The sequence below is a fragment of the Heterocephalus glaber genome, unplaced genomic scaffold, assembly GCF_053883595.1.
Source record: "Heterocephalus glaber isolate CG9 unplaced genomic scaffold, H.glaber_assembly_v1.0 deba00001594, whole genome shotgun sequence".
NCBI classification, from domain to species: Eukaryota; Metazoa; Chordata; class Mammalia; order Rodentia; family Bathyergidae; genus Heterocephalus; species Heterocephalus glaber.
Genome location: NW_028258369.1, coordinates 18,514,765 through 18,540,536, shown reverse-complemented (window position 1 = coordinate 18,540,536; position 25,772 = coordinate 18,514,765). Strand labels below are relative to the sequence as shown.

Below are 25,772 nucleotides of genomic sequence, written 5' to 3'. Positions count from 1 at the left end.
TTTTTAATGCAGATTCAAATCTGAAATCAAAATCATGATTTCACACAAAATAATTTCCTTGGTATAATGGAAGGCATCAATGATGCAGCAATTCTTGTATTTCTTGTACTCTATTTTTTGTCTTCAAGATTTTCTTACAAGCTGCTAAAGCTCATTTTGCTCGCTTTCATCGAAGCACTTAGTTGTTTTCCCCAAAAGATTTCTACAGAAATTTTGTTTTTTTTAGTGACAACCAGATCTCTTATTCTTTCCTCAGCTGGCCTTTAGTAATGTCCTTCATAGTGATGTTTCAGTAAATATTGGACTGCATGTATGACAGTGGTCTAGTGACATGATAGCCATCTGAGTTTGTATTAAGTACTCTATAATACAATGGACCCTCAAGTTATCACCGGCCTGACATACGAACGACTTGGGTTAATTAGGTTAGTGGAAGATTCATCTGTCTCTTGTTATCTATAGAGTGTACCCAGATAAACATCCAGATCTCAGCCATATTGACTTACAACCAGCTTGAGTTACAGCCAGCCCTTGGGAACCGATTGAGTTTGTAAAGCAAGAGTCCACTGTATTTGGACAAAATTGCCTAATTGATTGTTTATCAAAACCATGCATTTCTACACCAAGAGGTGGTGCAGAATTGTAGCTTGTTGCCTGAAAAGGAGAGTTCAGGTCATCAATCATGACTGCAGGGGTAACCAGTCATTTGCACTTGCTCCAGGCAGACCGAGATGCCAAAGTGCCATTCATGATCAGATGGAGCTGGAGACTTTAAAATGCAAACAGCATGTGCAGCTCAGAATTCAAGACATAAGGACAGTGGTGGCGAACCTATGCCCTGCATGCCACAGCAGGCACGAACAGCCCTCTCTGTCAGCGTGAGCCAAGTCGCCCCAGCATTGGTCCAGCAGCCAAGAATTCAGGTTTAGTTGCAGTTTTGGCACTTTGTAATAAAGAAGTGAGTTTTGGGTCGGAGTTTGGGCCCTTAGTCTCTAAAAGTTTTGCCATCATCAAGATAACTTCTTCCCCAGCAGATGAGGAATGGTTTGGGTTCTGGTTAACTGAGAGAAGAGAAGAAAGAATCCAGTTAAATGTTCCTGCGGATCCTTTGTAAGCCAAGCACTACTTGCATCCTTAAAACTTTCTGTTTTCTCTTTACATTATCAAGCTGAACAGATTTCCTACCAAGGCTCAAAATAAAACCTCATGGAAGCATTCTTCATACATCTCTAGATTTTAAGCTGCTCCAGTCCTCTTGGGGCCTCAGTAATTCAGATTGATTGTGGCGATGCTTGGTGGTAAGGAGAGCTGGACTCTCACAGCTCTGCAGTTTGGTCCTGGTGCCCAAGTCAGCCCCTTGCCTTAGCAACCACAGGGTCTGATGTGAGCTCTGAAACTTCACTAATCTCCCTCCTCTCTCCCATGTGGAATGTGAATGTCCCATAAAATTCTAGAAACTCCTGGTTGCGTTAACAAGATGAGATCATTCTTTGAGCACCTTTCTAGTCACTAGTGGTCTCTAATGAGTAGGTGTTTCTACTTGTTCTCAGATTTCTAGCCAATAGCGCTGGACTTCAGAGAAGATTCCCACAGGGAATGGTTTTTAGGAAGCTTCTGAGGGTCTGTTAAGTAATGCTGTTCTTCCCTCTCTCCAGGCATGTCAACTTTGGGGGTCTAGAGATTCATTTTTATTTGGGGTGATAGGATCATGTAACCCCAGGTGCAGTGGAGGAGGGGCTGCTTATTTCCAGTACTCTCCTTACATATGGGACCCCTAAAAGTGAAAAGGCAAAGGATTCATGCAAGCAGGGGGTAGACAAGAACAGTCAGCTGTGAAATGTATTTGGTGAACATGGGAGCTCAATGGTGGTGCCTTTCTACTGATTGTGCATCCCAGTTTGGTGTGCAAGTTCTATTTATTGTTATTTTTTGCTTTATGACAGACATGGTTATATAAGCAGCTTTGAAAATAAGGCAGAAAGCTTTTGATTTTCACATCCTTTGCTTTTGTGAGATCCTGGAAGCCCTTTAAAGAACTAAGGCTGTTTCACACAGCAAAAAAGAACCAGAGTTGGTTACACTTTAGAGTAGAGCTTGGTGTGTGTGTGTGTGTGCTTATAACTTGTTTAAGTTGAAGAACTGCTTTATAACTTGGAAAAATACTGGAGAAGAAAGCCAAGGTTGCAGGGATACAGGGCTTCCAGATTAAGTTTTTTAGAATCAAAGCCAAACCAACCGAAAGCCCTTGTAGACTCAGAAGCCAAAACCTGGTTGAGTTGTTCTCTGTGGAAGCCCATGACTATGGGGTTTCATCCCACAGAGTCTCCATGACTTACGGGTAGCCTAGAGGTTGCTTAACGTGTGGAAATGGGGAAGGCTACATCAATAGTTTCCAGAGACTTGGGCATGAAAAAAGAGACTAACAGTAAGGAAATCCAGTCTGGCTCTCAGCTAGGGACATTCTCAGAGATCACAAGGCTGGTCCCAGCGGTTCCCTCCTTGTGTGGCTCATAGTAATATCGTACACTGTGATTGCTGGTTACCCCTCCCATCAGCCCCAAGTGCAGGTATACACCGGTTGTGTCCACTAGTGCAGCTCTCTTCCCTTGAATTTCTGCTCACATGGAGAGCTGCCATAGCTCTTCATCATCATCTGATACTCAGACATGGTTGATGCTTCAAACGAATAGGCCATCTCCAGAATAGTCCGTGTGGATGCTGGTGCATCAGGCCCTACTTCCTTCATTAAGGTTAAGGTCTTCTCTCTAGGTGACATGAAATTCAGATCTCAAGTCCTTCTGTAAGTACCTTTGCTCTTTCTCTGTCCTTGGAAACTGCTTAAGCAAGACCTGTGTGGGCAGAAAAATTGCTCTGGTTAAAACACAGACTGCGACAAAAACAAAACAAAACAGAACAAAACAAAACAAAACAAAAAACAGACTACAAAGAGCCGGAGATGTAGCTCAGTGGTTCCACCGCCTGCCTGGCAAGCGCTAGGTCCTGAGTTCAATCCTCCGGTACCAGAAAAAAAAAGAAAAGAAAAAAAGACTGCAGGGGTCTCATTCTTGGGTTTATGATTTGGTAGATCCGAGGTGAGGCCTGAGAATGTGCGTCTTTATGAAGTTCCTGAAGTGCTGATTCTACTGTTTCAAGGACTCCACTTGCGCTTTGAGAACCAAGAACAGAAGACGGCAAGAACAGAACAAGGAGGCAGAGGAAGAAGAGTCCGAGAGTCAAAGGTGAGAGCGACCCACTGTGGCTGGTTTTGAAAGGGCCATGAGCCCGGGAAGACAGACACACCTTCTAGAAGCCAAATATGAAAACTGGACAGAAGGCAGCCAAATGCACCATAGAAAAGAAACCTTTCTAACGAGGTGTGGTGTAGTCGCCTGTTCTATGAGCTACTTGGGAGACTGATGCGGGAGGATCATTTGAGCCCGGGAGTTCGAAATCAGCCTGGTCAACATAATGGGATCCTGTCTCAAAATAAATAAATGAATATTTCTTTTTAAAGAGAAGAAACCTTTCTTTAAGGGAAACATTATCTGCAGGGATGTGACTCTGTCTACAACCACTTTCTCATTCCCTCTGTAGCAGTATTAGCATTTCAAACATCCCCTTTGCTAATTATAGTCTCCACTTTAAATTTGCATAGTTAAATGGTCAATTTAAGCAGCTTTTGCCAAATAAAGTAATCCTCTGTCCAAAACTTGTATGTGCTGCTTTCTGCCTAGAAGAACCCTAAACTGATGCAGCTTTTAGTTCCAAAGATATAAAAACCCCAAACTTGGGCTAAGGCCAAGATCAAGGTCTCTGACCCTTTATTTTCTGTCCAAAAGTCTCTGGAAGTGGGAAGGTTTTCTACCATGAGGAAGCCTTAAGTGACTTCTTAAAATAGGCTTATGGGATGAGGCAGGTAATTAAAAGGTATTTATTAACAGGTCTTATACCCAGAGTGTGGTAGTAAATGAAATGGAAACTGTTCTCCGGTAGCTGAATTTGGGGCATGGCGTTGCTATCTCCTTGCATCCAGCCACAATGGGGTGTGGTGCCTGGACACAGCCCAGAGGTGGGCTTAAGCATCTTGCTCCAGGAATCACCAGCTTTACCCTGTGGCTATACATCAGTGGGGCCAGAAAGAAAAATGTCTTTAATATTCAAATTCAAGGAGAGCCAACCAAAAAGGTCACCTAAAGCAGGAACAGTGTTAGGAAATGAAGACCTATCAGGAAATGTCACATTTCTCTCTTTTACTATGTCAAATTCAACCTGACCCAGTCACCACTTGCCTGACAGGTGGAATGTAAAGAAGAGAGGGTCCCTGTCTCTACCTTTAGCATCATTTAGGAATTCAGGGAGTAGGTAGACCAGGAACATTGGAGTGGTGCCTTTGGTCTTCATCTCCTTGTGATTGCTGCAGAGGTGCTCTTGGCCCAAGTGACATAGGGAGGTTTGTGCCTTTGCTCATGGCCCAGTCTCCCTCCTCATGTGCTTGGCCTTTTGACCTTCCTTGCAGCTCATGAGGCCACAGATCTTGGTGGCGCTTCTCTAAGCTACCACTCTGATGGTCCTAGCATCACCTGCTACCACTGAGGCTGGGATGAGAGTAGGCATCCAGGACCCCTTGTACTTGGAGTCCCCCAGTTCTCCCACAGGCTGGAGACCTTCGGCCTTCCTGGGGCTGGCCCCTGCCCTGCTTATTTGAGCCTTTTAGCAGTTCCTCTAGCTTGAGAGCTTCACAGGTATGGACTTGAGAATGAGTGGGGAGCCTTTTCTGCAAAGGGCTATATAGTGGGTATTTTCCACTTTGGAGGTCACGTGGTCTCTTTCACAGCCATTCAGCTCTGCTTGATGGGGCACTAAAGCAGTCACGATCATATGTGGGCCTGGGCTCCAGTAAAACTTTTTTAATGGACATGGAAAGTTGAATTTTATATAACTTTCATGTATCATGAAATATTCTTTTATTTTTTCAACCAATGAAAAGTATGAACAGCAATCTTAGCTTCCTGATACTAGGAAAACGCATGGTCAGACAGATTTGGCCATGGCCTACAGTTTGCTGGCCCCTGTGTTAGAAAGCCAAAGGTTCTCATTCTTTCCCTTTTTAGAGACAATGGATGCCTGGATGGCTAGATGAAGATGAAACAATTCATCTGTTTTGTTTGTTTTAATTTATTTTTCTTTTTTCTTTCTTTTTTTTTTTTTGAGCCAAGGTTTTGGTATATAGCCTTGGCTAACCATGAACTTGCAATCCTCCTGTCTGAACTTATTTATTTTTACCAAGTTCTAGTGATTCCAGTGCTCACTAGACCTGCTGGAATTTCATTCCTTCTTTCCCTTAAACAAGCTAATCTCTTTGCCTGGAATGATTTATCTCCTTCCCTGTGGTCCATTAACCTGTCTCTTACACATGTTTTAAAAATGTAAGTCTTCTGGTTGTACTTCTTGGCCGACTCACTGATTTCTGTCTTATTTTGAGTTTTTAAAGCAAGTTGCCTATACCTTCATGATGGCAAAATTGTAAGACTTCACTTTGATTGATAGTTGTGTCTTCTCAACTAGGATGTAAGCTTCTAGATTTGAGTCTCTTTTGAACTTTTATTTCTAACATAGTGTCATGCCAGATATATAACATAGACTCAATCAATAAAAGATCATGGTAGGAATGAATTCATAAATAACTCAGAAACTGGAGGAGAAGTGATAACAAATGGGCAGGAGAAAAGGGACATCAGTAGAGATTTCTATTATTTAGATCTTGCTCTCCAGGTTTTATTGTGAGCAGTGCTCTATCTAGGTTAATTTTGCCTCTTCTCCCTCCTAGATCTGAGGGGTCCACTTGATAGTTCACACCCATTAACTGCCCAGAGCTAGTGGTTCTCAAAATATGGTCTTTGGCCTGTTTTCATAAGCATCATCTGTTAGAGACCCAACTTCTGGAGCTCTACCTCAAATCCACTGAACCAGAAACTTAATCAGTGTTTTATCACTTGATCAGTAATCATTCTAAGGACCACTCAAGTTTAAAAACCATTGTGTCTAGACTACTGGTTCTCAAACTTAGTTTCACATCTAAGCCATCTGGAGATTTTTAAAAAATACAAGTGCTTGTGTTCCACCTGGAAATGTACTGGTAATGTTTAACAGTTGATTCCTTAGAAAATAAAAGAGCCCTAATGTATAGTATTTGCCTATTTCTGTGGCATAAATACTACCACCTTCAACAGTTTCAATCTATTATTCTTTTTGTTATGGGGATCAAACTCAGGACCTTGCAGTTGTGAGGCAGGCACCGGAACCACTGAGCTAAATCCCCGGCTTCAAGCTGTTATTCTTGATGCCATTGAACACAGAGTTGGGAAGACGTGTGCTCTATGACTCTTGTGAGCTAGTAGGAGCCAAGCTAGCTGCAGAGCATCCATTCTGTTACTAGAGATCCAGATTAAGTGGGACTTGGGCCTCAGGACTTGTAGAATCTCTCCCCCACCAGGTGATTTCAGTGTGGAGCAAAGGTAAAACAAATTTGTTATAAGTGTAACTCCTCTCATCCAGCCGTTAGCAAAGTACTTCTTGCTCCTTTAATTCCATCACTTCCATACTTTGGCAGTGACAAAGCATGTTCTGTCATGAAGTCACTGATTTTCAGATCAGGAAAAGCAGTCTTGTAGGAATTGTATGAGGGCTATCCAGTATATCCCCTATTTTCATCCCCCAAATATGTGATAAATGTAAATGTATGATAAATATAAGGAAAATGTGACAGTAAGATCTGTAGAGTTAAAATAAAATCTAATATACATTCAATAATTTAACAAATTTTTAGATCATAAAATAAATGTGAGGTAATTTTTCCTCACTGAGTTTAAGACGATGATTAATATAATGCACATTTTAACATTCATTTCAAATGTTCTAAACATTTAATTACTGTTATCTAAACTCCAGCATAACAACAATGTTTTGTATTCTGAACATTAAAATAAACCATAATTGAGATGTACAGTTTGATGAAAAGGCAAAGAAAAATATAAAGAAATGTGGCATTTCAAAAAATGTACTATTTAGTGAAGAAGGAAAACCATGAGGTGATTTTCCTTAAATGGTTTGCCATCTCATGTCTGGAAAATGCAATTTCTGAGACCCTTGTGAAGAAAAATGCCTTGATAAGTGCAACAAATATATAATTGATTAAAGCTAAAATGAATCATTTATTCTAGTGTGACATTTGGCTTTCTGCGGATGAATCAAAATACAAAGTCATTATGAGCAGGTTACTTTTCATATACTTAAATGAAATCATCACTTAAGAAAAAGATGCTATTAATTAGTGCCCATTAAATACAAATAAAGCTGGAAACTTCACCTGCTGGATTCTAGGTGATAATGATTAAGTGAATCTTAAATCTATTATTGATTCTAAAATATTTATGTAGTGTGAGATAAGGGTAGATGTGGATTTCATGAAACACGGAGATTCACTAACTTATTTTATCTCCTCTTATGTGTGTTTGAAATTTTCCATAAGAATGTTTAAAAATATTCATTACAATTTTATTGTTTATACTGGTGTGTTAGGCAAAGTGGAAAATACAGAAAAACACAGAAAAACACAAGACACAGTTCTAGCTCTCAAGATGCAAGGAAAACATAAAGATACTTCCTAACTCACTTATCTGGCAGTTCATATTCATAAATTTTTCAGATGAATGAAGGTTACAGCTATATGTGTCCAAACATTGAAAAGCAATTTTAGTAGAATTCTATCCAGAATGATACTTCCTTCCCTGTGTTCTTAAACTTGGTTCAATGAACATATTTTAACTTTTCCCTGACAACTCAGGTTTATTCTCAGCTTAGACATCAGTCTGACCTGTGTAGTCTATGGTGACTGAGAAAAGGAGATAAAAATCCCAACCCCCTTTAGCACTTACATTGTATTGGCTGTTGAGATGTTTAGAGTAGCCAAGGGTGAATACTTTAAGTGAGAATAAACACCAAAATGCTCAGAATTCTACTTTTTCTGCCCCTCCTGTCTTTTATTTGTAGTTAATTTCATTCATCTCCTTTTTGTTTCTGAGTTGTTGCTGTTATTATTTCTTATTATCCTACTACTAGAGTCGGAATGTTCTTGCCCCACTTCCCCAATTCATATGTTAAAACTGTTAACCTAAATAAAAGTAATCAGAAAGAGATTTTCCAAAGAATACTGATATTTATTTGGGAATAGCAGAGCACTGCAATGGGCATTCACGTGCCAGAGAGAACTATGGGAATATTCAGAGAGGTTGAGGCAAGGGGAAATTTAAAAGGTAAAAATGAGGAGGATTACATCAGATATTTTGAAACAATACTTGGACATAGTGATTAATAAGAAGAGTAGCATCATTATGAGACTAGATGGGCAGCTGCTGTCCTTACAGAAGCACTTTTTAATAGAAGGACGTAGTGGCCTCTCTTCAGGTTTGTGGTTCTATCCCAGACTTTTGTGACAGTTACTATCAGGCAGTCAGAAGTAAAAACCCTTTCTTCATAACCACCTGACTGTTTTTCTTTTATGTTGCTGTTGCTCTTAGGGTTGACACAAACAACTCCATTTTGATTCTGACAACTTGTACATTTCATTCATAATACCTAATTTCCAAGGTGATGGCAGTAAGAAGTAGAGCCTTTGGAATGTCATTAGGTCTGAGGGAAGAGTCCTGGTGAATGGGATTAGTACCTTTCTGAAAGAACCCTAAAGGAGCTTGTTTGCCCCTTCTTGCTGTGTAAGCATGCAGCAAGAAGGCACCACCTCTGAAGTAGAGAGAAAGCATTGCCAGATACAGAATCTGCTGGTGAATGATTTTTTTTTGGTAGTACTGGGGATTGAATCCAGACCCCTTGCATGCTAGGCATGCTGTACCCCAATCTGTATCCACAGCCCTTTCTATTTTACATTAAAGCATGGCTTTTCTAAGTTGCCTTGGCTGGCCTTCAACTTGAGATCCTTTTGCCTCAGCTTTCAGAACAGCTGGGATTACAGTTGTGGATTACCATCCTGCTTGGCTTGATGCCTTGGTTTTGTACTTTCTAGCTTCCAGAAATGTGACCAATAAATTTCTGTTGCTTATAAATTGCCTAGTCTGAGGTCCTTTGTACTCCTACATAACTTTTAAATTTCAATATCCAATTCTTCATTTGTAGCAAGTATACACAGACCTGAATTTTTATATATACCTTGTGTTTTCTAATCCTGCTAAATTCAAATACAAGTTCTAGGGACTCCTAGAGATTTCTTAGTATTTTCTCTGTAGATGATCATTTCATCTACATATAAAGATTTTGCTTCTACCTTGCCAATCCTATCCTAATTGTGTCATTTTATTGCCAGACTATTTTGGTGGGGCCTTGGTTTCAAAGTTTAATGGACAGATCAAGAGTAAGCATATCTGCCCTCGTTCCCCACCTTAAGGAGAAAGCATTGTATCTTCTCCATTCATATAAGGCGTTCTCGCTGGAAGTAATCTGTTGAGAAGGTTCTGTTCTACATCTAGTCTCCTGATAGCTTTTACCATGAACAGCTATAGAATTTAGTCCAATACTTTTTTCTCCAACTAGTAACAGGATCATATGGCTTTTTCCTTTCCTCTGTTAAAATGATGACTTTTGGGGGTGGATCTTCCAATGCTGAACCAACACTGCCATCCCTATAACAAAACTACTTTCTACATTTTGCCAGATCTGACTTCTAATAGTTTGTTTTGTTAAACAAATTTCTATCTATGTTCATACTTTTTTCTTCTATTATCTTTATCCAGTTTTAGGATTAGCACAATGTTGAGTTCCTAAAATGAGGGTAGAGTGTTCCTTCTTTTTTCTGCTTTAATTGTTTGATATAATTTATCAGTTAAAATGTATATGAGCCTGTTGTTGTCACATAGGTAGGATTTCAAGCTAGGAATATACTTTCTTTAATAGGTGCTATTCAAATTTTATATTTCCTCCAGAGTTAGTTTCATTAATTTGTCTTCCAAGGTACTTCTTAGAAATTGTCAAATTTATTTCAAAACAGATTTTTGTAATATGCTTTCTATATCCTTTTAAATTCTGTAAAATCTGTGGTAATGTCTCCTAGATCTTGGTATTGTAATTTAAAAAATGTATAATTGATATTGTATAACAGGAAGAAAAGGTCTAAAGGAGCAGGGGAAGTGGGAGGGGTAGGGGAAAGGAAAAAAGGAAAAAGAAAAAATATGAGAAAAGAAAAAAAATGGAAACAAGGTCTTTGCAAATAGGGAAGGGTGGAGGGGGTGAAGGGAGGGCAGGGGAAGGGGAAAAAAATAAGAACCAAGAGACTCATGTAATGGTACAAGATCCCAATGATGAATGTAACTGTATTTTATACCGAAAATGTACCAATAAACTTAATGGGAAAAAAATTAAAAAAAATTTTAAAAAATAAATAAATAAATTACCTAGTCTGAGGAATCTTGTTGTGGCTTCCTGAATGAACTAAGACACCTACTCTCAATGATTTTTCTTGAGGGGTGAGGGGAGTATTGGGGATTGAACCCAGGGAGTGCTGTGCTACATCTTCAGCCCTCCTCCCTTTTCTTTGATACAGTCTCACCAAGTTGTCAGGCTGACTTTGAACTTTTGATCCTCTTTCCTCAGCCTCCTGAGTAGCTGGGAATAAAAACATGAGCCACCACTCCTGGCACCCTGAATAATTTTTTAAAAATTGATTTAGATGTTTCTATATAGCATTTAAATCATCACTATGCTTGTCTGCATGATAGGACTGCTTGATTTATTGTACATGTACATAAATAAGACAATACTAAAATTTGAATAAATTTTGAATTGCTGGCGGGGTGCCTCTTGCTTTACCCTTTTTTCCCCAATTACCTTTGTTGTTTTCGTATTTCTAGTTAGCTGAGGTTTCTAGATGAATGTTCCTTTCATTCAGTATTTGACAAATAGTTACTAAGCACCTATTTGGTGCCAAGTAGTATTCTAGGAGTTGGAGATCCGGGCTTTGAAACATATATACTGTGCATGCCCTAAGAATGAGAAAGATATAAAAGTATATTACTGTGTGTTAGATTAAGAAGGATTTGCAAGGGCACCTCATGCAGGCTGGAGATGAGGGGTGGGAATCTGAAGGGAATGGAGATGAGTTTAATTATGGAGTAAAGTTTGACCTGCTTCTGAGATGTGCAAGTGGAGACATCTTGGAGACAGCTGGAATTTCTATTATCTGTTGTTGCAAAACAAACCATCCTAAAACTTAATGGCTTAGAAAAATAACAATTTATTATGTCTCACAATTCAGTAGATTTTCTGGACAGTTCCGTGCTGATTTTGCTTGGGCTCGCTCATCTGGCTGCATTCATCATGGACACAGCTAGGCCGGAAGGTCCAAGAAATCTTCCTGACCTTGTTTGGCAGGTGGCTTCCAGCTGTGGATTTCTCTTCACACGGTCCAAGACGATAGGTTGGTTTCCTCCCTTACATAGTGCTTTGTTGACAGCATGCCAAGATGGTAGATGCAAAAGTTATAAGCCTTCAGGCCCACCTTTAGGAGATACATAACATCATTTCATCCACGTTTTTTTACTATGGCATTCACATGACCATCCCAGTACTGGGGGATGGCAAAATAGACTCACTCTCTTAATGGTGTGAACAAGTAAAGTGCCTTGCAAAGGGTCTGCCCATTCAGAATGGGAAGAATCCATAGCTATGTTTTGTAATCTACCATACCTATGTAGATGTGTCTGAATCTCAAGAGAGTGATTTGGAGAATAGAGATTTAAAAGTTACCAATGTATAGGTTAGGGGATAAATCCTGACTGCCTATGAAGATCTGAAAAGCAAGAGAGATTTTCCATATTCTCTACATGAAAAAAGACCATTAATCATGCAAGAAAGAGATGCCTCAAAAATGTTGGATGGGGGCCAGGGATTTAGCTCAGTGTTTCTGCCATCTGCCTCGCAAGCGCAAGGTCCCAAGTTTGAACCCCAGTACCACAAAAAAAACAATGTTGGATGGGAGAGCTCAGCCTCATGGAGAAGTGAAACTGACTGAACACCAAGGAGTAAAGAATCAATCTAACCTTACTAATTTAAGTGATTCCATGGAAGCTGGGTCAACAAGTTAGCATTCATCTCTCATGCAACCACAAACTTCAGTGCCCCACAAAGAGATTTATTATATTCAATGAAGAGTTTATAATAAAATTAAAACTTAATGAATTCCCACATAGCTTCTGTTGTATTCTAGCATGCATTCTATACTGCTAACTTAGCCATTTAAAATGGCATATTTGTTTTTTCCAGAATTTTTTCAAATATGGACTGGGTTCAAAGTCCACATTTATCATTAATTTTTTTAAAAATTCTTTTATTGGTACATTTTAGGTATACAATACATGTACATTTCTCATTGGGAACCTGTACCTTTACATGATGCATGTTGGTTCTTATTTTTTCCCCATACCCAGCCCTCCCTTTACTCCCTCCACCCTTCACTATTTACAAAGACGTTGTTTCCATTTTTTCCTTTTCTTATAATTTTTCCTTTCCCTCATTTCCTTTCCCCTGCCCTCCCCCACTTTCCCTACTGCTTTGGACCTTTTCTTCCTATTTCACATTATCAATTATTCATTCTAATCATTAGTACATTTTAGGTATACAATATAATGATATTCAACATTGGAAATTTGCACCTTTACATAATTTCTCTTGGTTCTTATTTTTCCCCCTTCCCCTGACCTCCCTTCAACCCCTCCATTCCTGTTTACAAAGACTTTGTTTCCATTTTTCCATTTTCTCTTATTAATTCCATTCCCTTCTTTCCTTTCCCCTACCCCTCCTACTTCCCTTTCCCCTTTGCCCCTTTTCTTCCTATTTCACATTATCTATTATACCTTTTAGTCCTTATTTATACTTTCACTTTCTCTCACACTAGAGAAACTATTTGGTATTTATACATGTGTGTCCTATTTATTTCACTTAAGAGTATAGCCTCAATGTGCATCCATTTAGCTATAAATGTCTCTAATTTCTCATTTTTTATGGCTGAGTAGTACTCCATTTTATTAAAAAAAAACCACGTTTTCTTTATCCAGTCTCCAGTTGATGGGCATTTGGGCTGTTTCCAAGTTTTAGCTATTGCAAATTGTGCTGCTATGAACATAGGTGCACATCATATCACTGTATGTGCATGTATAATTCTTTTAATTCTTTGGGGAAGATCTCCAGCAGGGGAATAGCTGGGTCAAATGGGGCCTCTAGTCCTGCTTCTTTGAGGTATCTCCATACTGATTTCCACAGTGGTTGCACCAGTCTACACTCCCACCAGCAGTGGAACAGGGTTCCTATTTCCCCACAGCCCCACCAGCATTTGTTATTGGTTGATTTCATGATAGCAGCCATTCTTTCTGGAGTGAGGTGGAATCGCAGTGTTGTTTTCATTTGCGCCTCTCAAATGACCAGTGATGTTGAACATTTTTTCATATATTTATTTCCTATTTCTTCTTTGTCTGGGAAATGTCTGTTCATTTCAGATGCCCATTTTCAGATTGGGTCTTTAAATTTGGGAGGTCTGATCTTTTTAAGTCCTTTATAGATTCTAGATAGTAGGCCTTTGTCTGAGGAACAGCAGGTGAAGATTTTTTCCCACATTGTGGGTTGTCTCTTCACACTGCTGGTGGTTTCTCTTGCTGTGCAGAAGCTTTTTAATAAGAAGAGATCCCACTTGTTGATTGTTTGTGCTAGTTCACGGGCAACTGAGGTTTTGTTCATAAAATTTTTTCCTACACCAATGTCTTCAAGGGTTCTACCTAACCTCTGTTCCAACTGGTTCAGAGTTTCTATTTTAATATTTAGATCTTTAATCCATTTTGATTTTAGTTTAGTGCATAGTGAGAGATATAGGTCTAGTTTTAATCTTTGGCAAGTTGAAGCCCAATTTTTCCAGCACCATTTATTAAAGAGGCTATCTTTCCTCCAGTGAGGGTGTTTGGCTCCTTTATCTAAGATGAGATGACCAAGTGTGTCTGGAGTTGTTTCTGCATCTTCTAATCTGTTTCACTGGTCCTCAGGTCTGTTTCTTTGCCAGTACCATGCTGTTTTTATCACAGTAGCTTTGTAGTATAGTTTCAAGTTGGGGATTGTGATAACCCCTGCCATGTGTCCATTACCTAGAATTGCTTTTGCTATTCTGGGTCTCTTCTTGTTCCAAATGAATTTTTGGATTGTTTTCTCAAGGTCCATGAAGTATGCTTCTGGGATCTCAATTGGAATTTTATTGAATCTATATAGCAGTTTTGGAAGTATGACCATTTGCACTATATTGATCCTTCCGACCCAGGAGCAGGGCATGTCTGTCCATTTTCTGATATCATCTTCAATCCCTCTTTTCAGAGTGCCATAGTTTTCAGAGAAGAGGTCTTTGATTTCTTTTGTTAGGTTAATTCGTAGATATTTCAGTTTTTTGGATGCTACTGTGAAAAATTATCTGTCCTATTTCTCTCTCAGTGAGTCTGTCATTTGTGTAGAGGAAAGCTGTTTATTTTTGTGTGTTGACCTTGTATCCAGGTACTCTACTGAATTTGGTTATTAAGCCTAGAAGACTTTTGGTGGAGTTCTTGGGGTCTTCTATATAGAGTATCATGTCACCTACAAATAATGACAGTTTGACTTCTTCATTTCCTGTCTTTATTCCTTTTATTTCTTTCTCTTGTCTAATTGCCATGGCTAATGTTTCCAGAACTATATTGAACAAGAGTGGTGATAGTGGACATCCTTGTCTTGTTGCTGATTTTAGTGTGAAGGATTTCAGTTTTTGACCATCTAGTATGATATTGGCTGTTGGTTTTTCATAGATGGCTTTTATCGGTTTGAGGTAGAGACCATCTATTCCAATTTTTTGTAGAGTCTTTATCATAAATGCATGTTGGATTTTGTCAAATACTTTTTCTGCATCTACAGAGGTAGTCATATGGTTTTTGTCTTTGGCTCTATTGATATAGTGTATTACATTGATTGATTTGTGTATGTTGAACCATCCCTGCATCCCTGGGATGAATCCCACTTGGTCAGGGTGTATAATCTTCTTGATGATCTTCTGCATTCTATTTGCCATTATCTTATTAAGGATTTTTGCATCTATGTTCTTTAGTGAGATTGGCCTATAGTTTTCTTTTTCGTTTGGGTCTTTCTCTGCTTTGGGGATCAAGGTGATGCTTGCTTCCAGGAATGAATTTGGGAATATTGCTTCCCTTTCAATTTCATTGAAGAGTGTGAACAGTAGGGGCAGTAGTTCCTCTCTAAATGTCTTGTAGAATTCAGCAGTGAAGCCATCAGGACCTGTGCTTTTCTTAGTTGGTAAGTTTTAAATTACATTTTCAATTTCATTGGTTGATATTGGGTTGTTTAGAATTTTTAGGTCTTCTTCATCCAACTTTGGTAATTCATATGTATCTAGGAATCTGTCCATTTCTTCTGTGTTTTCCATCTTATTGGCATACAGGTTCTGGAAAGAAGTATTGATGATCCCCTGGATTTCTGCTGGGTGTGTTTTAATTTCACCCTTTTCATTCCTAATTGCATGGATTTGGGCCTTTTCTTTCCTTTTTTCTGATAAGGTTGGCTAAAGGTTTGTCAATTTTGTTGATTCTTTCGAAGAACCAACTCTTGGCTTCATTGATTTTCTGTATCAGTCTCTTAGTCTCCATTGCATTGATTTCTGCCCTGATCTTTATAATTTCCTCCCTTGTATGAGCTTTGGGTTTGTCCTGCTCTTCTTTTTCTAGAAGCTTGAGGTTCAGCATCAGGTTATTTAATTGCGCTCCTTCTGTTTTCCTCATGTGCATATTGAACTGCTATGAATTTCCCTCGTAAGACTGCTTTCATTGTGTCCCATAGATTCCAATATGTTGTATTGTCATTGTCATTTAATTGAAGGAACTGTCTGATTTCTTCTTTAATTTCCTCTATGACCCATTGATTATCTGGAAGTGTGTTGTTCAATTTCCACGTGTTTATGAAATTTTTTGAGTTTCTTTTGCTATGGATCTCCAATTTCATTGCATTATGGTCTGATAATATACAGGGGATAACTTCAGTTCCTTTGCACTTACTTAAACATGTTCTGTGTGCGAGTATGTGGTCTGTTTTGGAGAAAGACCCGTGTGCAGCTGAAAAGAATGTATATTCTAATTTTGTGAGGTGGAACACTCTGTAAACATCTGTTAAGTTCATTTTTTTAAGAGTTTGATTGAGTTCTATTATTGCATTACTTATTTTTTGTCTAGTTGATCTATCTATTTGTGACAGTGGGGTATTGAGGTCCCCCACTGCAACTATATTAATGCATATATGACTTTTCATGTCTGTTAGTATTTGTTCTGTATAGTTGGGTGCACTGATATTTGGTGCATATATATTTATTATTGTCATCTCTTCCTCTTGGATTCTTCCCTTTACAAGGATGTAGTGTCCTTCTTTGTCTCTCTTAATCAGTGTTGGTTTGAAATCCACTTGATCTGCAAAGAGCATAGCTACTCCTGCTTTTTTTCTGGGTTCCTGTCGCATGGAGTATTGTTTCCCACCCTTTAACTTTCAGTCTATGAGTTTCATTTTGAATTAAGTGTGTTTCTTATATGAAGCATATTGTTGGATTTTGCTTCTTGACCTATTCTGCCAGTCTATTTCTTTTGATTGGTGAATTGAGACCATTAACGTTGATGGTTGTAACTGAAACGTATTGACTTATCATTGTCATGACTTTTTCTTTTTGTTGAGTTCTCCCCCTTTACATTTAATTTCTTGTCACGCCTGATGGATTCATTCTGCTGTGCTTCCTGGGGTTATGATCCTCATTTTCTGTTCCTAGGATATTGTCTAAAATTTTTTGGAGTGCTTTTTGGTATTCATGAAGTTCCTCAGGTGCTCTTTGTTATGAAAGTATCTTATTTCTCCATCCATTTTGAAAGATAGTTTTGCAGGGTACATCAATCTTGGTTGGAGGCTGTTTTCCTTTAGGTCTTGGAATATGTCACTCCAAGCTCTTCTTGCCTTGATGGTTTGCATTGAGAAGTCTGTTGTGATTCTGATGGACTTTCCTTTGTATGTGATTTGTTTCTTTCCTCTAACTGCTTGTAAAACTTTATTCTTCTGTTGGGTTTCTGGAATCTTAACAATGATATGCCTATGTGTAGATTTTTTTTGATCAAGGCTATTTGGAGTCCTATATGCCTCACTTATCTGTATGCCAAGTTCTTTTCCCCTCCTTGGGAAGTTTTCTGCCATTACTTCTCTGAAGAGTTTTTTTTATGTCATCTCCACTCTCTCCTGTTTCTTCATTGACTTTGATCAGTCTTATGTTATTCTTCTTTGCATCATCTAGCAGATGCTGGATTGATTTCTCATGTTCCCTTACAATTTTGAAGCAATTTTTCTTTTCCTGGTCACTAATTGCATTCTTACCTTCTATATCTGAAATTCTGTCCTCACATTGGCTCATTCTGCTGTGTAGACTTTCAGTGGAGTTTTTCATGTCTTTGAAATCTATTTGCATCTGTTTTATGGATTCCATTTGTTTCCTATGTTGGGATTCCATCATGTTCCTCAGGCCTTCTCTAGATTTATTAACCATGTCTTGCACTACAAGCACAATATCTTCTGTTACCTGAGAAATTATTTCTGATTTCATTTTTTCCAGATCCTCTTTTCTTGCCAGTTCAGGGAGTCCAGAGTATCAGAGTGCTCCATCTCATTTCCCTTTGTGGTTGCTGTAGGTGATCTGGAAGTCTGGTTTTGAGACTTGTTTACGTGTCTTCTCATTTTGACCCGGGCCGGGAGGTGGTCTTCCTCACCTCCTCTGAGCTGGGAGCAGTGGACAGCGCCTCAGAAGCCCCTTCCTCTGGACTGGGTGCAGTGGGGTGGGTGGCAGCCTAGAAGCCCCTTCCTCTGGTCTGAGAGCGGCAGGATGGACGGTGGTCCAGAAGCCCCTTCCTCTGGGCCTGGAGCGGCGTGATGGACAGCAGCACAGAAACCCCTTCCTCTGAGCTGGGAGCAGTGGGATGGTGGCTCAGAAGCCCCTTCCTCTGGGCCGGGAGCGGCGGGACCCACATTTGTCATTAAGTGTCACAGACAAAATCGCTCTCAGTGCTAAATACCTCTTGGTAACAGATATGGGAGAAATGAAGGAATTCTCTTCAGGTGGTTTTAACAGAGCCAGGAACAAGAAAGTACTGCTAGAGAGCATGGAGACTTTATTGTTTCTTGATGTTCTTAACTCTCTAATGCTGTATTGTCCAATACAGCAATCCTTAGCCACATATATGCATATCTATATTTAATTTAAAATTCATTGCCTTACGTAAAATCTTTAAAGATGTATTGCCTCTGTTGAACTAGTCATAGTTCAAGTGCTCAATAGTTACACAAGACCAGTAGCTACCATCTGAGCCATTTTCATCAACATGGGCAATTTTATCAGACAGCCATGATTTCAGGTTTGTTGTCCAATTAAGAATAAAACTGGTAATGCTAGTTTCAGATCCCTATGCTGAACATTGAATTAAGAGTGAGGAGTAATTTCCTCTGTATTCTAAAATACCTATTGCGATGCATTATGTATCCATTAAAACACATTTTATGAGGAGACTGGGGATATGGAATACAATTATGTTTAAGAGACTATTTGTCTTTGAATTAGATGTAGGTTACATATTTATGGAATTAAGATTGCACCAAGCTGGAATGAAGGGCTTGAGTAACAAAATAAAATCTAACAAGGGTAAGTGTAAATATTGATATTGTCGGTTTAAATCAGGGGTTGGTTGATAATTTTTTTCTGTAAAGAGACAGATGGTAAATATTTTTTATTTTGCCCAGCCAGGCAGTTTCTGTTGTAACTATTTAACTCTGTCCTTGTAACATGAAAGCAGCCACAGGCACTATGTAAGAGAAAAAAACCAGGTGTGGCTGTGTGCCAATGAACTTTATAGTTTATTATTATAAATGATAGTGGTGGGCTGGATATTGCTCATTGGCTCTAGTTTGCTGATCGCTGGTTCAAATAATCAGTTATTCAAGTTCAAAATGGGAGGCCTTAGCCTGAGTACTGACCTGACATTATCCCAGGAGTCCTTAGTTGGCTGATATTTTGGCCAGACCTGTTGCCTCAGGTTAGTGTCGTTTAATCTGCCTTAGTAGAGGCTTTCTAGCCAGTCAGGGAGAAGAGAACTCCATTGTAGTTCAAAGTGGGGACTTGTAATCAGTCTAAAAGTTGATGAACTGGATATTGCATTGGACGTTCGAAAACTTGGAAACCAAATAAAATGAGGATACAAGGAACTAGAGTCCAACTTGACAGCAGAGAATACATGGAAAATTGAATATAAATCTCTCTAAGTATTTGAGAGCCTGTCATGTGGCAGGAAGTATGATTTATCCGAATAATTCTAGGGAATAGAACTAATAGATACGCATTTATAAAAGGTTAATTTAGAAAACTGTTACAGTTGTTTCAAAATAGGCTACTTCATTGAGCAATGAGTTTTCACTACTGAAGGGTTTTAGAAAAAAGATGGGTAATCATTTATAAGCTGGTTGTAGAATCTTTTGTTCTGGAATTGGTGAGAGGTTGGAAAGTTGGTCATCTAAATTGTTGTTATCATAATAAAATTATGACCAGGTTGCTTGTGGAGAAACTTCAACTCAAACTAGCCTAAACCAAAAAGGAAATCTGTTGATTCACACAACTAAAAGGCCTCAAGATAGGTCTAATTTCAGGTGTCACTGGATCCAGAGGTCTTTCAAAGTATTACCAACTACATAGTTTTTGGCCCATAGTGAAAAGTGAAAGCATGGGTCTCTTGTTCAAAAATTATTAAGAGTCTCTCAGCTCTACTGTTCTCTAGTTGGTTTCATTTCAGGCAGTCTCTTCTTCATTGGCAGTTTAAGGTTTGTATTTGTTAACTACAAGAGAGTGCTGTTTTCCTTTAGTTCCATTAGCAAATGATGCCAGAGCATTTCTGACAGGCCTGGGTGATGTGAGTAGAGCCAGCTGGATCTGAGAGTAGAGCCAGCTCATCTCAGACTACAGAGACCAAGAGAAGAGGGAGCAGTTCTGAAAAGAAAACCAAGGTGGACTTTTCTGAGGAATGGGGAACAGATGCAGGGTAATGCAATACATGTCTACTCTGTTTAGCAAACAACAATTTTTGAGTGCTATGGACAAAGTGACTCAAAGTAAGCAAAAGTCAGAATCCACTCTGCTCAAAATTTGACCTTCCTGGTGAAATCATGGGTCAAATGCCTGGCAAGGTGAAGAATACTTGGTAGAATTTATAACAGACTCATCACCCAAACATCAGTTCAGCTCAGATTTTCATTCTAATCCAGTGAGATCAGGCTTTGTTTTTCCTGTCAAATCTGGCACGTTTGGGGAACTGATCTAACAAACAGTTGTATTTCTTCCAGTGTGTCAGGAAGCAGAGGTGGTTGAGTACTGTCTGTCACCTCCTTCATTGGTTCTATGCAACTCGTGGAGTACCCTGTCTGGTATCCTGTGGCACTGGGCAGAAGTTAAATCCAAGGGTACTGGAGCCAGGTTCGGGAATTTGAAATCTGGACCCGTCACTTACAAGCTGTTTTTCCTTGGGCTGGTTTGCCTCTCTGAGTATTTTCTCATCTGTAAAATGTCATCGTGGCTCTCTAGGTCTGTGCCTGCACCTGAAAACAATAGAAAGTGATTTCTTGCCTCGGGTCACCACACCCAACAAAATTCACAGGGTCCATTTTTCTGGACCATTCAACCAGGATGCTAGAACAGAAAATGAGATGGAGATGCCTTGGCTTCCTCTTAATATAAACAAGTTATCAATTAGTACTATGCTTGGCTAAGCAGACATTGGCATAGGTTATATTGGTTGATTTCCACCTGAAATCTGTCCTTAACCATGCAGCATAGCTCATCCTTTACAAATTCATGATGCATAAATTTACATTAATCAAACATTCAAGTTGATATTGTTTTGTCTCTTCTTTCCTATCTCAAAGGTCCTTACTGAAATCAAGAAGTCCTAAAGTTTTTGAGAAAAGAAGAGCTATTTCAAGGAAGACTCTTCACTTGCTGCTTTTTCACTCAGAGATTGAAATCTGGTCTAATAATTACATCAAAGACCTTTTCTGCCCATACCCATCCCCTCCGCCAAGTCTGAGATTTTAAATTTACAGGTTTGTGCTTAGATTTGGTTGGTCTTGAAGGTCAATTTTGTCCTTTCTTGTTTTGGTGCTGGGGATCTAACCCAGGGCCTCAGCATGTCTCTGAGTGATACCCCCAGCCCTGAACTTTAGGATTTTTAATATAAATGATAGAGTGCTACAGTTTATGGCTTTGGAAGACGCACAGAACAATCTATTGGTTTTCCGCATATAAATAGAAGCATTGAAAATACTCTTGAAGCTGTCTAAATTGACTTCTCTGAACCAAGTTAGAAATTGAAGTTGGACTGATGTGCCTGTGGCTCATTAAGTCTTGCAGTGTTTTCTCTGAAATGGCAGGTCACCTGGGACAAATCAAAACAAGGTTCTCTTTAAAGTCCCCGAAAATCAGAAGGACATAATTTTCTGATAATTTTAATTATTCGTTAGTAGGACTGTGTATTGAAAGTGGAGCATACAAAGTGGGTAGATAAAGGAAAAAGGGGAAATGGGAAAAAAAGCATAGTTATGATTGTATTCACTAGAAAAATAGTCTGAAATGTAGTTGGATATTTTAAAAGTCCCAAGCTACGTTCCCATCTTTGCTAACAGAAATACTCTGACTTAAAACACAGCACAACTTTAGGGAATAGAAATGACAATCCTGAACAGCAAATAAGAGCATGTTTGGAGGAAGTCCTCTGAGAAATATTTGCCTGCCTAGATATTCAGAGATGCACTGAGCTGCCTGTGAATTCCTGGACGTTCCTACATTGCATTGAGTTTGATTTCATAGTTCAAGCCATTGTCTCTAGTGGCCATTCACATGCACACACACATGCTGAAGGGATAAATACCTCCACTGTCATCTCAGCCTTAAAACAAATTGCATTGTAAGCCATCAGCTAGAGCTATAAAAAGATACAATAAGAATTTTGTCAGTACATTCTCCTCCATGAATGAAAGAGTGCATCAATATGGCACATTTATTCTGGGAAATGCTGATGTAAAAATGAAGGTCACATGATATAAGAACATTTTGTGCCCAAACAGGTGAGGAGGGAACGGGCAATTCTTCAGCTCCTACTTAAAAAGACTGGTTAAAGTGGTAATTTAAATGATGTGCATGGTCACAGTTAAGCAAATGAGTCACTGTGAAGATTTTTATAGAGTATAGATGCCCGCCCCATAGCCCACACCCACTGAAGCAGAACTCTGGAGATGGTGTTATAGTATGGGAACGAAGGTTACACCCCACAGGTGAATCTCATTAAGAACTATTTGGAGCAAACTGAGACCTAGAACCTTATCTTTACACAGTTAGACCTAATGCCATGTCTGACTTTTCCAAGTGTCCCTCTGCAGGGCAATTGCCTATCCTCCCACCCCCATCTTTCCTTTCCCATTGGCTCACTCCCACAGTTCCTGGAAGAGAAAACACCTCAGAGGGACAAACTGTTCACTGAGTCATTTTTAAAATGTCATTACAAGTGTAAGCAGTTTTGGCCTCACATGAGTAACAAAGGAAAAAAGGAAGTGTTAAGAGTGGTGATAGTTTAAGGAACTCATTTTATTCCCGGGGGCTCCATTCATCAAATATCACCATAACTTTATTGCATATTCACAAAAAATCATTACATTTTCGTGGTTTTGAATTCCATTACCCAGGGTCGTAAAATTCTCTCTAACAAGAAATCACTGCTGTCACGTCCGTTCTGATTAAAGAGAATCACAGATGATCTGCAGCCTTGGAGATGGTGAGGTTTTTTTTTTTTTTTCACTGCCCATTACTTCATATATGAGAGATGATTACATGATTATAAAAGGAAACCCATAGGTACACTTACAGGACCCCATAGCATAAATAATTTTAAAGGCGAGTAATCTGCGTTTTTTTATGTCTTTCATTGTTTGCATCCAATTCCTTGAATTACCCCCATTCCCAGGCATCACAACTCCCTATTTCATGTAAAATACCTTTTAAAAATCTCACCAGCCATACACAGCAAAATGACTATAAAATTTATGAGTCAAATTCCTCCCTGTTAGTAAACTAGAATGTCTGCCTATTATGAAACACAACACAACATGCTTATCAAGCAGAGAAACAGTGATAGTTAATTCTTTCTGCTGTCTTACTTTCAAAGTACAGGGGAGTAGTTGGGATATTTTCACTTATTTGTAATAGACTCTCCAAAATGCTTGTTGATGTTGTTTCTGTTTTACTTATTATATGTCATGTAACAATGCAATAGTATTCCAGAGAGGATCTAAGTAATTTGTTTATGTAGACAGCATCAATATATTTTGATGCCTTACCTGCTCAAAATTGGCAATGGCGACTTCCTAACAAGAAAACATTAAATGAAGCCAAGACTCAAATATGTCTTTGGTGTGTGGCATGGTGATAAAAAGAGGATTCCATAAAAATAAAATGAGTTATAATGGTTCCTTTTATATAATAAAAACCTGGTTGTGAAATCTGGAGGGGAAATGAAGCTATGTTATGACTTTGTATGTGGTTTCCTCTCTTTCTGTCCTTGGACCACTGCGCAGTACCTTTTTGGGAGAAAAGTATGCTTACAAATGTGTCACATCTTTGCATTTCTCCCTGTGACCTTTCCTTTATATCTTAGCAAAGGCCACACACAGCAGGAGTTATAGGGGTTGCCACTGAAGAGCATTTAGAGGCATCTGGAAAACTTGAGCTCATCTTCTTGGTGTATGAAATACAGCATAATTTTTTCTCCTCTGATTGTTGAAAGAAAATATCAGGGTGGAAAAGGTGGCAGCAGTGTTAAGTAAATCTGATTTTTTGGAGAAACTGTTAGAAGACACTGACCACCCACTAATAAACAGAAAGAATACCTAAGTCCTTGGGCCTTGAATGCACTTGCTCCTGGACCCTTCTCCTACAGGTCCTTCTCAAGTCACCATCACCTTCTTATTGAAGGTGCTTTTCCAACTCTTTCTTACTGCCGTGTATTTTCAATATTCACTCCAGGGTTCAATATGTACTATATATCATGTATCTACCACTGTAATATCATACAGAGCAGTTACACTACCCATCTATTCTTCCCTATCTCCCTCTCCACAACCCCTGGCAACCTAATCTCTTCTCTGTCCCAGAAGTTTTGCCTTTACCAGCATATCATATGGTTGGAATCATACCTATTTGTAACCTTTTCAAATTGGTTCTTTTCATTTAGTAACGTGCATTTAAGATAAATCTTTTGCAAATAAGTTCTCCAAGTCTCTGGCTGTTCTTCTCACTGTCTTGAAATGTCTTTTGCAGAACCAAAGTCTTAATTTTAATGAAGATCACCTTACCAATTCTTTCCTGAATTATGCCTTTGGTATTGTTATCTAAAGCATCTTACCCAAGGTTACCTAGCTCTTCTCCAGTGTTATCTTCTAAGTGTTTTACAGGTTAGCATTGTATATTTAGGCCTATGATCCATCTTGAGTTATTTTTGATGAATGGTATAAAGTTTGTGTCTAGATTTTTTAATGTAAATGTTCAATTTTTCAAGTATCACTTGTTGAACATTGTTGTGCTTTTGCTTCTTTGTCAAATATCAGTTGAATCTGTGGGTCTGTTTCTGGGCTATTTTGCTCCATTAATCGTTTCTCTATTCTTTTGCAATACCACAAGGTCTTGATTATTTGAGCTTCACAGTAATCCTAGGCTGAGTAGTGTCAGTCATCTGGCTATGTTTTTCTCCTTTACAGCAAGTCTTCAAGATGCATAGTGTCAGTCCTCCAACTCTACTCTTTGCATTGGCTATTCTGGGTCTTTTGACTGCCTATATAAACTTTAGAAAGTTCATATCTGCAATGTACATTTGTCCAAACTCATGGACTGTATAAAGCCAATAGTAAACCCTAATATAAACTATGAACCTTGGGTAATAAAGATGTGTCAATACAGGTTCATTGATGATAACAAATGTGCCACTCTCGTATGAGATTTTGATAGTGGAGGGGGTTGTATGTATACAGGAGGAGGGATTATAGGGACATCTCTGTACTTCCCACTGAATTTTGCTGAGAACCTGAAACTGTTCTCAGAAAAAGTCCATTAAATATAAACAAAAATTTTAATTATTATGAATTAACTCTGACTAGAGAGGTTTCTCCTTGAGTGTTAGCTTGCTTTGGATTTGGTTTTGGTTTGAATGAGTTGTGTCTCTTCTCTGCTACTTTCAAACAACTATGTCACATTTAGAAACATAACCAAGACCCCTTGGGTACACTCATCATCTTTCAGTGGCACTGCTGTGACCAGGCTCCACACCACTGGATATCATGTGACATAGACATCCACAGTAATTTCTTTAACTCACCTTTGTTATTCCCATAGTGGTATTTAGGACAGGGGGTCCTATGTAGCTATCAATAGGTATTTTGAAATTATTTCCCAGCACAAGCCATAGAAATGTAGCTGATAACTTGAGAGCCTATCCAAAGACAGCAGCCACTTTGACACTGGAGTGAGATCTGTTGAGGTGGTGGTGGTGGGGGCCTTTATGAGTCTTCCGTGATTACTTCTCTTTAGCCTTGCC

General features: G+C 38.9%; 1 protein-coding gene across 10 annotated transcripts in view; it reads left to right on the top strand.

Moving 5' to 3' along the window:
- The window catches only part of Frmpd4 (FERM and PDZ domain containing 4), a 1,030,958-nt gene that overhangs the window by 460,195 nt on the left and 544,991 nt on the right, over positions 1–25,772 (top strand). Inside the window, exon 2 of one of the 10 annotated variants that reach the window (XM_087193752.1) lies at positions 3,086–3,239. The exons of 8 other annotated variants lie outside the window; for them this stretch is intronic. The gene's annotated coding sequence lies outside the window, so the exon portion shown is untranslated. Of the gene's footprint in view, positions 1–3,085; positions 3,240–10,463; positions 11,480–25,772 lie in introns of those variants that run through there. One more of the 10 variants, XM_087193756.1, reaches the window with a different exon arrangement.